Source organism: Peromyscus maniculatus, chromosome 12 (genome assembly GCF_049852395.1).
Source record: "Peromyscus maniculatus bairdii isolate BWxNUB_F1_BW_parent chromosome 12, HU_Pman_BW_mat_3.1, whole genome shotgun sequence".
Classification (NCBI taxonomy): Eukaryota; Metazoa; Chordata; class Mammalia; order Rodentia; family Cricetidae; genus Peromyscus; species Peromyscus maniculatus.
In genome coordinates this window covers 3,839,371-3,853,703 of record NC_134863.1, presented here as the reverse complement: position 1 = coordinate 3,853,703, position 14,333 = coordinate 3,839,371, and the positions used below count along the sequence as shown (strand labels likewise).

Below are 14,333 nucleotides of genomic sequence, written 5' to 3'. Positions count from 1 at the left end.
GGGTTTATTGGGCTTGTCTGTTGGTTTTTTTGGGGTTTTTTTTGTTTGTTTTTTGAGACATGGTTACTTTCTGCATCCATGGCTGTCCTGGAACTCACTTTGTAGACCAGGCTGGCCTTGAACCCACAAAGATCTGCCCACCTCTGCCTCTTCAGGCCACCACTGCCCAGCTTTTCAACCCTTTGTTTTTTATTTAAAAAAAAAAAAAAATGGTCATAGTGGCACATGTCATTAATCCCAGCACTCTGGAGGCAGAGGCAGGTAAATCTCTGGGTTCTAGGCAAGCTTGGTCTACATAGTGAGACTCTCTCTAAAAACAATAATTTCTTGGGCAAGAGATGCTTAGTGGGTTAAAAGTGCTTGCTGACTAGCCTTCTGACTTAACTTTGATCCCCAGGACCCATATGGTGGAATAAGAGTGTACACAGGGGAGGGGGGAATGAAGAAAATACTAACATCTCTTAACAAACTCCAACTCCAGTTAAAAGGAAAAGGGTATTTCATGTCCTAACCCCACCCCTCAAGCCTGACCTTGATAGGCAATAAAGACTCATAGTAAGATTGTACAGCATTCCCTGCAGCTCAATAATGCAAAACCCTGTTGCTCTCTGTCCACAACAGCTGACTTCAAGTGGATCAGAGGCTGTGCTTATTAACAAAATGAGAAATCTGATCTGTGGAAAGAAAACACTATGTGAGGATTAATGTAGGATTGCAGCTTGTCGAAGAGGCTAGGCTGTTGGCCAAGACCAGGAAGTGAGGAAGGCATCCTGCCTACCTGTCCTCAGAGCAGGCACTCCGTAGCAGAATGGAATATATCACCTCTGCCCGCCTGCACCTCATCTCCTCCTTCTAGCAATTACAGCAAATCATTTTGGCTCTCCTTTAATTCAAGGCAGGGCTCCCTCGAGCTGCTTTTTCCTCTATGTGAAGCCGGCAATCAGAGAAGATTTTTCTTTTCAGGAATTGCTCATAAAAGCCCAGTGACTAATAATACACAAGTCCCAACAACTGGCAGGAAAACACAGCAGGAAGGAATTCTGGGCAGACAGCAGCATTCAAACATCCAGAGAAGCTGGTCAACAAGCACTCTCCAGCACCTTACACCTACCCTGTAGAAAGCCAGGAGCCAAGCAGAAAGCTGAGCAAATAGCACTGACCCCACTCACTGCAAGCAGGTAGGCAAATGCAAAGACTCTTCTCAGCTTTTCCGGAAAAAGCTTGTAGGTTTTCATTAGAACCTCAACTGCACAGGGCAGAAAGATCACCTGCAGGCAACATGACTTCCTGCAAAAACCCTAGTCTGAAGGACTCTGCTGCCACGCATTTGTCTCTAGAGACCAGGCTGGCCCATCTGCTTTATTTCAGACTACTCCACCCAGCATACTTTTTCTCCTCGAGCCAGGACTACAAAGTGGTCACATAGCCCACAATCCTAGAAATGTCTGTTTGAAAGCCACGGATTCCAGATACAGGCAGATAAGAACAGGGGAGAGGCAAGGCCGGGAAGAATCAGAAGCAATAATAAATTCGGCATCCCTCTAGGATCTGGCTCCACGTCTCCATCCTGTGTCCCAGATGGGAAATCCCAAGTTCAGCCTAGAAGGTGAACCCCTCCACTACCTGCCCGATCTCCCTGCCCTAGGAGGAAAAGACATAGCTAACAAACCCCAGAAACAATCCACAGCCACAGGATTCCTATAGGCAAGGAACCGCCCCTCCCCCACCACCACATATGTCAGTGGGGGTGGCCTCTCCGTGTTACACCCCTCCTGCTGCTGGGTGGTGAGGGGCCTGGAACACAGCTTTCCAAATGCGCCTGACAATTATAACTAGAAAAGACACTGTGAAGAGGGAGGCCGAAGACCTAAGTAAATAACTTCTCAATCTCTCCGGCCAGCCGAGATCAGCACTGGACTCTCTCCCGTCTCGAGGCAGTCCAAAACTGCGCTGGGTGGGGCTGCCTGGGAGTATTATCTGGCCTCAATCCCTCCGAGGACGTTAAGTCAGTGCCCCCCTGGGAGAGGCATTTCCCCCAGCACACACACCCAGACCTGCGTGCATACGAACCATGTTGGAAGATAAACAGAGAATGACAAGCGAGGGCCCCTCGGCTCACTCCCCGGCTCGCCAAGCCAGTCCCTTCCTCTTGCCACCCGACCCCCTCCCCCAAGCCCATCTCTCTTCCTGCCAGGCGGCTGCCTACAGCAAAGGTCTGGGGGCAGGGCAGAGAGCCCACCCGGCCACGGAGCGGGGCCCCCCGCGCCCGTCCGTGCCCGTCCGTGCCCCTGCCGCGGCCAGTCTCCACGCCAGCAAGGGGGCCCGGAGGCCGAGGACAGCACACCATACACGAGCGCGCTCCTGGAAATGGTCAAACGTTCCGGCCAGGGGCAGCCGCGGGCGCACAGCCGTTTGCATAATGGGAGTCCGCCCGCCTGTCAGGCAGCGCACTCGCCCGACGCCGCTCGGATTAGATTGCTAATGAAAAGGCACAAAGAGCCGGCGCCCGCTACCCCGGCGGCCCCCGCACCACCGGCTCGCGCCCCAAGGCTGGCGCGGCCCCGGGGGCTTTGTGCCCGCAGCCCCACGCTGGCCGCAACCCGCCGGGCACCTGGGCCACAAAAGCCCCGGCCGTCCGGGGTCCCGCGTGAGCCTCGGCTCGGGACGCGGGGCCGTGCGCGCGCCGCGCCCCCCACGCGCGCCCACGCCCCCCTCTCCGGGCGCGCGCCCGGCCCGCGCCGCGCCCCCCCCTCGCTCCAGGACGCCGCTCACCTCACGTGCCTGCCAGCGGCCCCTGGTCGGCGGCGCCCGGCCTGCGCCGCACGCGCCCGCCCTGTCCGCCCGCCGCCGGCCCCGCTCGGCTCCCCGCCCAGCGCGCCCAGAGCGCCGCTCACAGACGCCCGCCCCGCGCCATCTTGGAAGCTTGTGACGTCAGCTCCACCCGCTCACCCCTGACCCACATCTGAATGGGCGAGCAGCGGGGCGGGCCGCGGGGGGCGGAGCCTCCTGGGGGCGGGGCCTGGGGCGGGGCGGGGCCGAGGAGCGGTCTGAGTCCCCCGAGGGCCGGGCGCCGGCTGGACAGCGTAATGGGGGAGGGGCGCACGGGAGGCCCCGGGAGCCCAGGTGCGGGAACCGGGCGACGGCAACCTCATCTCGAAATGCTTGCCCCGCACACCCTGTGGGACAGGGACCCTGTTCTCTATCACATGGCGATGCCTCGCCCCCAAACGGAAGAATGCTCCGTTTGGAGCCTGACCCTGACCCTTCAGAACCCCCAGCACCATCACCACCTACCCGGGTCGGGGGGCCTGCGCTTCGCCTCTTTGATCTGGTTGCGTCTCTTGGTCTTCAACTATGCAGAATAGCCCAGTCTATAAGGTTTAGTCCCCGAAGACTGCTGGCTCCACGGTCTGATTGTAGGAAGGCCTGCGTGGTTCTGATTTCGAAAGAAGTCCAGGCGTCCTAACCGCAAACGCCTCCTAGGGTCCTTGTGCCCACACCCACGAAGGTCGACTCTGCTTGCTCAGAGGGCCAGGAGGTCCCTGTTCACCCTTTGCTTATCCAGAGTCTTCCGGTGACCGCAGCAGGTCCTAAGGGGTCAAAAGGCAGCCTGTAAGACCCAAGGCTTGTGACCATCTAAATGTATTGGGGCTCACAGGGAGTGAGTCTCGGGGGGGGGGGGGGGGGCGGGCGTTATTGAATGTCCCTCTCTCTACTAAAGGAAGTCACCACTGTTAAGGTCAGAAAAGTCCTAGCCAGTGCCCACAACTGCTCTATAGGGCCAATCAACATTGAAACCCAATTCAATAACCCTCCACAGAAGCTAATTGTGCAACCACGCTGTCCTCATGTACAAGCTTAATTCCGAGTTCACCCAAATAATGCACAGCTAAAAACAACTATCATCGCCCGGCGGTGGTGGCACACACCTTTAATCCCAGCACTCAGGAGGCAGAGGCAGACAGACCTCTGTGAGTTTGAGGCCAGCCTGGGCTACATCGAGTGAGTTCCAGGACAGGCTCCAAAGCTACACAGAGAAACCCTGTCTCGAAAAACCAAAAGAAAGAAAGAAAGAAAGAAATCGACACTGAGATTTCATCTCACACCAGTCAGAATGGCTGTCATCATCAATTTAAAAAAAAAAAGCTGGTGATGATGGAGGGACCTTATACTGTGTTGGTTGTGTTGTGGCCACATCTCCAGACCTCCGAGCAAGACTACCATAGAGCTGATATCCGATGCAAAACACACAGGGGTTTATTGATAACAAGCAAACCCGGACTTGGTCGGCGTCCAACACTGTCTAGCCAGGTGAAGGAGGATGGCTCTGAGCTCTCAGGGTGAGGGGTTTTTAAAAGAAAAACCACAAGTAGGGTGGTAGAAGCCTTGGCATCATATGATTGGATGAGGGTATGTAACCTTTGAATTTACTGGTTGGGGGTTATAGTTACCATTTGGGGGCAGGCCTGGACAAGTCCCAGGCTCTGTCCTTGAGCTGCCATGGGGGCTGGCTTAGCACGTTCACATTGACCGATGCATGTAGCTCTAAGTTGTGAGGGGTCTCAGACAGTAAACAAGTAGCTGAACCTTGAGCAGTCAGAGTACGTGCAGAAAGGGAGCTCCTGCAAGGACTATGTCAGGACCCTCCCAGAAACGGCTTGCTCAAGTCTCAGGAAACTGACATTGAGGCCTGATCTCTGAGAGAAGACTGACAGCCTGTTATGGCGCCTGCTTGGTCCTTTCGGTTGAAATGTAAATCAGGCCATCCACTCTGGAAATCAGTATGCAGTCTCCTCAAAATAAGACAAGGGGCTGGAGAGATGGTTCAGTGGTTAAGAGCACTGGCTGTTTTTCAGAGAACCTGGGTTCAATTCCCAGCATCCACATGGCCACTCACAACTGTCTGTGACTCCATTTCCAGGGAATCTGACACCTTCAAACCTAAGCACATAAAATAAATTAAGAAAAAAAATACTCTAATACAAGGGACTGGAGAGATGGCTTAGCAGTTAAGAATACATACTGCTTTTTCCGAGGACCAGAGTTCAGGTCCCAGCTTCCATGTTCAATGGCTCACAACTGTCGGTAACTCCAACTCCATGGGATCCAATGTCCTCATCTGGCCTACTTGGGCATCTGCACTCATTTGAACATACCTACACACAGACACATCATAGAAATCTAGATTTTTGCCGGGCGGTGGTGGCGCATGCGTTTAATCCCAGCACTCGAGAGGCAGAGCCAGGCGGATCTCTGTGAGTTTGAGGCCAACCTGGTCTCCAAAGTGAGTTCCAGGAAAGGCACAAAGCTACACAGAGAAACCTTGTCTCGAAAAAACAAAACAAAAAAGAAATCTAGATTTTTGCCAGGCAGTGGTGGTTCACACCTTTAATCCTAATACTCAGGAGGCAGAGGCAGGAGGATCTCTGAGTTGGAGATCAGTCTGGTCTACAGACAGAGTTCCAGGACAACCAGGAACAGAGAAACTCTCTCTGGAAGAGAGAGAGAGGGAGGGAGGGAGGGAGAGAAAGGAGATCTATTTTTGAAAATAACAACTAAACTGTAACTCTTTCCACTAGCAGGGGAGAAACGCTCACAGGTCCTGCCACTCCCTAGGTGATGGTTGTGGGAAGGAGCATTGTCTTCAGTCAGGGTAGGCTGCCCTGACTCCCTGACTCCCGCTCAATAATGCGTTCACTTATGCCCCTGTAATTAAATCTGCTAAGTCACAGAACAGGAAGAATCAAGTAGAACCAAGACAGATTGGTAAAGATTGGTAAAAGGAATGAGATCAGAGAAAATGGGAGGAGTCAAGAGGGCAATGGGGGGGGGGGCTGTGACCAAAATACACTATATAAATGCGTGACAATGTCACAGACTCATTATTACATGTAATTAGTCTATGCTAATAAAAACCTTAATAAAAATGAAAAGCAGAACTCCCGTATGATCCTGCTCCTGGGGTAGCTAGGTCACCTGGCTTCCTGAGGTACCTCCAACCAGCACATCCTTGTTTATTTTATAGCTTTTTGTCTGTCCAGGACAGGCTCCAAAGCTACACAGAAAAACCCTGTCTTGGAAAACAAAACAAACAAACAAAAGAGTTAATATCCACATATAAGAAAAATGGTACCATATTTGTCTTTTGAGGTCTGGGTTATCTCACTCAGAATATGTTTTCTAGCTCTTATCCATTTACTTGTGAGTTTCAAAAAAATTTTAAGAGTTGAATAATTTTCCACTGTGTAAATATACCACATTTTAATTATCCATTCATCAGTAGATGGACCTCTAGGCTGTTTGCAGTTTGGGACTATTATGAATGGAGCAGCAGTGAGCATGGATGAGCATCTCTAGTAAGATGAAGAGCCTAAGAGTGGTATAGCCAGATCTTCTGAGGACTCACCACACTGATTTCCATGGTGACTGTACAAGTTTGCATTCCCATCAACAAGGGATGAGTGTTCCCTTTCCCCACATCCTCGACAGTATGAGCTGCCTTTTCTTTTATTAGTTTTATTGATCTGGGCAATTCTTGCTGATGTAACATGAAATCTCAAAGTAGTTTTAACTTTCATTTCCCTAAAGGATAAGGATGTTGAGGTTTTCTACAAGTGTTTCTCAGCTGTTTATGCTTCAACAACTCTCTCCTTAGTTCTGTTCCCTCCTTCCTTCCTTCCTTCCTTCCTTCCTTCCTTCCTTCCTTCCTTCCTTCCTTCCTTTCTTTCTCTTTATTGTTTTTTGTTTTGTTTTGTTTTGTTGTTTTTCAAGAAAGAATTTCTCTGTGTAACATTCCTGGCTGTCCTGGAACTCGCTCTGTAGCCCAGGCTGGCTTCGAATTCACTGAGATCCACCTGCCTCTGCTTCCCAAGTGCGGGGATTAATGGTGTGCACCACCACCACTGGCTTTTTTTTTTTTTTTTTAATGTTCATTGGTGTTTTGTCATGGGTGTCAAGTCCCCCAAAACTGGAGTAACAGACAATTGTGAGCTGCCATGTGGATGCTGGGAATTCTGGTCCTCCAGAAGAGCAATCAGTGCTCTTAACCACTGAGACCTCTCTCAAGCCTATTTTTTCTTTTTTTCAGACAAGGTCTCTCTATATAGCTCTGGCTGGTCTGGAACTCTCTATGTAGACCTCAAAGTCACAGAGACCTGCCTGCCTCTACCTCCTGAGTCCTAGGATTAAAGGCGTGGGCCACTACACCAGGCTTGGTTATATTCTTGATGTTCAATTTTTTTAGTTCTTTCTATATAAGATGTGGAGTTGGTAAAAATCTTTTCCCATTCTGTAGCCTGCTGCTTTGAACAAAGGATGACGTCCTTTGCCATACAGAAGCTTTCCAGCCTCACCAGGTCTCATTCGTTAATTGTCGCTCCAGCGCCTGTGCTGTTGGTGTTCTGTTCAGAGAGTCTCTGCTGCATCCATGAGTTCAAAACGAGCCCTTGCTTTCTCTTCTATCAGATTCACTGTATCTGGCCTTATTTTGAGGTCCTTGATTCACTTAGAGCTGAGTTTTATGCAGGATGTAAAATATTCTTTTTTTTAAGATTTATGTATTTATTATGTATATGAAAGAGGATGCCAGATCTCATTACAGATGGTTGTGAGCCACCATGTGGGTGCTGGGAATTGAACTCAGGACCTCTGGAAGAGCAGCCAGTGCTCTCAACCGCTGAGCCATCTCTCCAGTCCAATATTCTTGCATTTTTCTACAAGGAGCCATCCAGTGTGACCAGCACCACCTGTCTTGTTGAAGATGCTTTCTTTTCTCTAGTGTGTATTTTCGGCTTCTGTGTTCAAACTCAGGTGTCCATCGATGTGTGGACTTTTATCTAGGACTTCAATTCAATTCCACTGATCAATGTATCTGTTTTTATGCCAATATCATGATACATATAATTCTGTAGAACAACTTGAAATCCGAGATGGTGATACCTCCAGCAGTTCTTTTATTATTTGTGATTGTTTTAGCTATTCTGGATTTTTTGTGTTTCCATGAAACTGAAAATTATTTATTCAATTTACTTAAAATTTGTGTTAGAATTTGGATGGGGATTGAGTTGAATCTGTGGATTGCTTTCCTAGGATAGCATTTTCACAATATTAATCCCACTGGTCTATGAGCATTGAAGATCCTCACCTTCTGGTGTGTTCGTCAATCTCTTTATTCAACATCTTAAGGGTTTTATTGTGCCATTTTGTAACTCTAATTTTATTTTAATTTTGTGTGTATTAGTATTTTGCCTACATGTATGTCTATGTGAGGGTGTCAGAGCTCCTGGAACTGGAGTTATAGACAGTTGTGAGCTGCCATGTGGGTGCTGGGAATTGAACCTGGGTCCTCTGGAAGAGCACTCAGTGCTCTCACTGCTGAGCCATCTCCCCAGTCAGGTTATGCTGTAGTAGACTATTTTAAGGTGTGTTGTTTTTGTTTATGTTGCATTTGTTTAACTCTGTGAGGTTGTGTTACTGTGCTGTGTAAAACACCTGATGGTCTAATAAAGAACTGACCAATAGCAAGGTAGGAGAAAGGATAGGCAGGGCTGGCAGGCAGAGAGGACATACAGAAGGAGAAGAACAGGGGGTGGGGGTGGGGGAATAAAAGATGTAGCAACCAGAGGCGGAGGACTCCAGGCGCCAGCCATCCAGCTACACATCCAGCCATGGAGTAAGAGTAAGATTTACAGAAGTTAGAGAAAAGGAAAAGCCCAGAGGTAAAAGATAGAGGGGTTAAGTTAAGGAAAGCTGTCTAGAAACTAAGCCAAGCTAAGGCTGGGCATCTGTAACTAAGAATAAGCCTCTGAGTGTGATTTATTTGGGAACTGGGTGGCAAGCCTCCCTAAGAGCCAAACAACAATCTACGATATTATACAAATTTTTCATCTGCTTCGTTAGTTATCTTCAGCTTTTTTTTTTTTTAGGCTATTATGAAAGATGCTGTTTCCCTGATTTCTTTCTCTATCTGTTTGTCATTTGTATATAGAAAGGCTACTGATTTTTGTGTGTTACCAGCTGCAGGATTTTCCTGGTGGAGTTTTAGGGTCTCTTATGTATTAAATCATAACATCTGCAAATAATTTTTTATTTCTTTGACTTCTCCCTTTCCTATTTGTATACCCTTGATCTCCTTCAGTTGTCTTATTGCCCTAGCCAAGACTTCAAGTGCTATATTGAATGTGTGTGAGGAGAGGAGACAGCCTTGTCTTGTCTCTGATTTTAATGGAAATACTTTGAGTTTCTCTCCGTTTAGGTTGATATTGGCTGTGGGCTTGCAATGAGTTGCCTTTGTTTTGTTTTTGTTTGTTTGTTTGTTTGTTTTTTACCTTATGCCCCTTATATCCATAGTCTGTCCATGACTTTTATCATGAAAGGATGTAAGATTTTGCCAAATGCTGTAGCTAGAGTTTTCCTGCCTTGTGCACAGTCAGGACAAATCTTTGTCACCCGCCAGTCCCATAGCCGCTCAGACCCAACCAAGTAAACACAGAGACTTATATTGCTTACAAACTGTATGGCCATGGCAGGCTTCTTGCTAACTGTTCTTATATCTTAAATTAACCCATTTCCATAAATCTATACCTTGCCACATGACTCGTGGCTTACCGGCATCTTCACATTCTGCTTGTCCTGACAGTGGCTGGCAGTGACTCCTTCTGCCTTCCTGTTCTTCCTTTTCTCCTCTCTGTTAGTCCCGCCTATACTTCCTGCCTAGCCACTGGCCAATCAGTATTTTATTTATTGACCAATCAGAGCAACACATTTACCATAGAGAACATCCCACAGCAAAATGCCTTTTCTGTTTCTGAGAAGATCATATGTTTTTTGTTTTGTTTTGCACACAGGGTTTCTCTGTTGTAACTGCCTGGAACTGCTTTGAAGACCAGGATGGACTGGAACTCACAGAGATCTGCCTGCCTCAGCCTCCTGAGTAAGTGCTGGGATTAAAGGCATGCTCCATTACTGCCTGGCCTGATCCTGTGGTTTTTGTCTTTCAGTCTGTTTGTGTAGTGGAGTACTTTTATCGATTGATATATGTGTAACCATCCTTGCATCTCTGGGATGACACCAACTTGATCAAAATTGATTATCTTTTTTATGTGTTCTTGGAATCAGTGTGCAAGTATTTTATTGAGAATTATTGCATCTATGTTCATAGGGGAAATTGGTGTGTAATTCTCTCTCTTTGTTGGGTCTTTGTGTGGTTTGGGTATCAGCATAATAGTGCCTTTGTAAAAAGAAATAGTAAATGCCCCTCCAGTTCCTATTTTACAGAAATAATGAGGACTATTCACATCCATTCTTCTCTGAAGGTCTAGTAGAATTCTGTGTTGAATTCTTCTGGCCCTGGGCATTTTGATTGGAAGACTTTTAATTACTGCTTTTGTGTGTGCGTGTGCGTGTGTGCGCGTGTGTATGTGTGTGTGTGTGTGTGTGTGTGTGTGTGTGTGCCTGTGTGTGTGTGTCACTAATTACAATAGCCAAGAATCAGGTGAAGTGGCCATCAGCAGCTAAATGGATAATGATTGTGATGTGTGGGGGAGATGGCTCAGTAGGTAAAGGGACTGATGTGTAAGCTTGGGGACCTGTGTCTGAATCCCCAGCACCCAAGTACAAAGGTGGGCACGGGGCATAGTCTGTAACTCCAACACTTGGGAGCAGATGGATGAATAATAATACCCTTGGAGCACACTGGCCAGCCACTCCAGCTGAATCCATGAGCTCCAAGTTCAGTGACAGACTCCCCGTCTTGAAAAAGGCAAATAAAATAGAAAGTAATAAAGAAAGACACTTCTGGCCTCTCCAACCTTGTGAATGCACAAATACCCACATGTACACACACACACACACACACACACACACACACACACACACACACACACACACACACAAGAATACATGGTAAGCTAGGTGTATACCTGTAACCCTATCACTCTGGAGGCAGAGGCAATCAATCTCTCCAGGAGTGAAACCCAGCGGGCTTCAGGGCAACTAAGGTGAGACCTTGTCTCAGAGAGACAGACAGAAAAGAAGGAGTTATGTACACACACACACACACACACACATACACACACACACACACACACACACACACACGTTGAACTATTTAATCATAAAGAAAAATTAGGGTTGGGGATTTAGCTCAGTGGTAGAGCGCTTGCCTAGCAAGCGTAAGGCCCTGGGTTCGGTCCTCAGCTCTGAAAAGGAAAAAGAAAAATTAGTCATAATTTGAGCAGAGGATAGTGGTGCATGCCTTTAATTCCAGCACTCAGGAGGCAGAGGCAGGCAGATCTCTGAGTTCGAGGCCAGCCTGGTCTACAAAGTGAGTTCCAGGACAGCCAGAGCTGCTTCACAGAGGAACCCTGTCATGAAAAACCAAACAAACAAAAAAATTGTCCTTTATTGTGATTTTTATATTGGTTTTTACTTTGACAGGGTCTAGAGCCACCTTAGAGACAAGTGATGCCTATAAAGGAACTATCTAGGTCAGGTTAGTTATAATGGGAAACCATCTTAATAATTTGCTGGGTTGAAGGAGAAAGCATGCTAACACTAGGTAGCACTCATTGCTCTCTACCTCCTGACTGTGGATGTAATGTGACCAGCTGTGCCATGTTTCTGCCACCGTGACATCCCTCCTGTGGTACCCAAATAAAGCCCTTTTCCTAAAGTTGTCTGTGTCACAATATTTCATCACAGCAACAGGAAAAGTAACACATTCATATTAATTTAAAAAAATTGCTAGAGGGTAGTGGCACATACCTTTAATCCCAGCACTTTAATCCCAGGCAGAGGCAGGTAGATCTCTGTGAGTTGGAGGCTAGCCTGGTCTACGTAGTTGGTTCCAGGATAATCAGAACTTATCTGAAATAAACAAAAGAAATTGTGAGCCGAGCGGTGGTGGCGCATGCCTTTAATCCCAGCACTTGGGAGGCAGAGCCAGGTGGATCTCTGTGAGTTCTATGCCAACCTGGTCTACAGAGCAAGATCCAGGACAAGCACCAAAAACTACACAGAGAAACCCTGTCTTGAAAACAAAACAAAACAAAAAAAGAAATTGTGGAGCCTCACATTAAAATCTTACATTTTCATTATCAAACATATTTTATGAATTTATCTACCACCAGAACCAAAAAAAACCCTGACAGGATTAGAACTAGAAAAACATTAGCTTTATTTCCCTTTGTAACTATGACCATCATGCTCTGCATTTGTTTTTCAAGACAGGGTTTCTCTGTATAGTCCTGGCTGTACTGAAACTTGCTCTGTAGACCAGGCTGGCCTCAAACTTACTTAGATCTGCCTGCCGCTGGTGCCTGAGTGCTGAGACTAAAGGCATACACCACTGTGCCAGGCAAAAAAAAAATTTATTTTTCTTTAAAGCTGAATAATATTCCATTTTTTAATATATAACAAATTTCCATCATCCATTTATCTGTAGATGGACAGCAAGGTTGGTCCTAATACTTTTCCAAGGTGAAAAAAAGAACTGATAAACAGGGGTGTAGACGAATTTCAGACCAGGTGGAACACAGGAGAACTTTCAGCTGCACAGGGGTGCATGCATATATCTCTGTAGTAGATCATGGAGTTCTCTGAGTATAGGTCCTGGAGTAAAATAGCTGGTCGTATGGTAGGTCTATTTTTATTTTTTTCTGAGAAATCCCCAACTGCTTTCCACAGTGTCTGTATTAATTTTCATCCCCACTAGCAGTGAATAAGGTTCCTCTCTCCATATCCTCTCCAACATTGCTTGTCAGTGCTCTTAATGATGACCATTCTCACCAGGGCCAGACATCATCTCCAAGTAGTTTTAATTTGCATTTGCCTGATAGCTAGGGATATTGGACAGAATAAAAGAGGCCATTTGTCTTTGTCTTTCTTTGTTTCTTTCTTCCTTTTTTTTTTGTTTTGTTTTGTTTTGTTTTGTTTTGTTTTTTCAAGACAGGGTTTCTCTGTGTAGCTTTGCGTCTTTCCTGGAACTCGCTCTGTAGACCGGGCTGGCCTCGAACTCACAGAGATCCGCCTAACTAAAGAAAAGAGACAGAGGGGTTGGGGATTTAGCTCAGTGGTAGAGTGCTTGCCTAGCAAGCATAAGGCCCTAGGTTCAATCCTTAACTCCAAAAAGAGAGAAAAGAGAGAAGGTGCAAATTAATAAAATAAGTGATCAAAAGGCTGTCATTATTACTGAATCCAATAAACCTCAGAGCATGATTAGAAACTACTACTCTGAAAACATATACTCTGAAAAGCAGGATAACACAGAAGAAATGGAATAACTTCTAATTGTACAACATTAAATTATAAATTAAATTAACCAAAATTAAGCCCCGAAGATATAAACAACGTAAACAGACCATTACAAGTGGTGAGAGTAAAGCTGTTATTAAAAGCCTCCCTCTGGGGCTGGAGAGACATCAACAGTTAAAAGCACATGGCAGCTGGTGGTCATCCATAACTCGTTTCACTCCCTCTTCTCATGTGATGCACAGATATACATTCCAGCAAAACATACACATAAAATAAATCTGAAAAAAAAAATTTGTTTTTCTGAGACAGAGTTTCTCTGTGTAGTCCTGATTGTCCTGGAACTAGGCTCTAAATTTTTTTAATTCTCCTCTTGAATAAAAAGCCTCTAGCCAGTATGATTTGCTCCTGAATTCTACCTAATTTTAAAGGAATATCTCATATCAATTCTTGTAAGCTTGTTCCACAAAATAGAAATCAACGGAACACTACCAAATTTATCCTGTGATGCTAGTATCAGTGTGATACCCAAGCCAGGTAAGGCATTGCAAAAAAAAAAAAGGAAAAAGGAGGAGGAAAGAGAGGAAGAGAGAAAGAGAAAGAAAGAGAGAGAGAAGAAGAAAAAAGAAAAAGGAAGGAAGAAAGAAAGTAAGGAAGGAAGGAAGGAAAAAAAGAAGGAAGGAAGAGAAAACTACATACCAGTTTCTCTGAGTGCCTTGAGACAGAGGCTTTCTTCATGGCGCCAGCTGTTCTGGAACTCACTTTGGAAAACAGAGAACTCATTCAACAAATGGGTTGGTATTTTTTTAAAATAAAATATCTTTTATTTATTACTTATCAGTTTCATGAATATAAGATATGTATCTTTAACATATCCACCCCAACTCCTCCTTCCTCCCCGATCCTCCGGGCATCCCAATATGCCCCATTACCCTTCCCGTGTTCTCTGTTTTTACTGAGTCTACTTAGTGCTGCCTGTTAGAATGTTAGCTGAGCTCGTCAGCACTCTGGACTTACTTGTTTGTTTAATTTATTTTGCTGGGGAATCAAACCTATGTCCTCACACATGCTAGACCACAGAGCTA

The 14,333-nt window shown here is 46.3% G+C and overlaps 1 protein-coding gene across 1 annotated transcript in view; it reads right to left on the bottom strand.

The window, feature by feature from the left end:
• Positions 1 to 2,910, bottom strand: part of Hic2 (HIC ZBTB transcriptional repressor 2) — a 30,871-nt gene extending 27,961 nt beyond the window's left edge. The window contains exon 1 of the mRNA XM_076548407.1: positions 2,773 to 2,910. The gene's annotated coding sequence lies outside the window, so the exon portion shown is untranslated. The remainder of the gene's footprint in view (positions 1 to 2,772) is intronic.
• Positions 2,911 to 14,333: the final 11,423 nt, after the last annotated feature.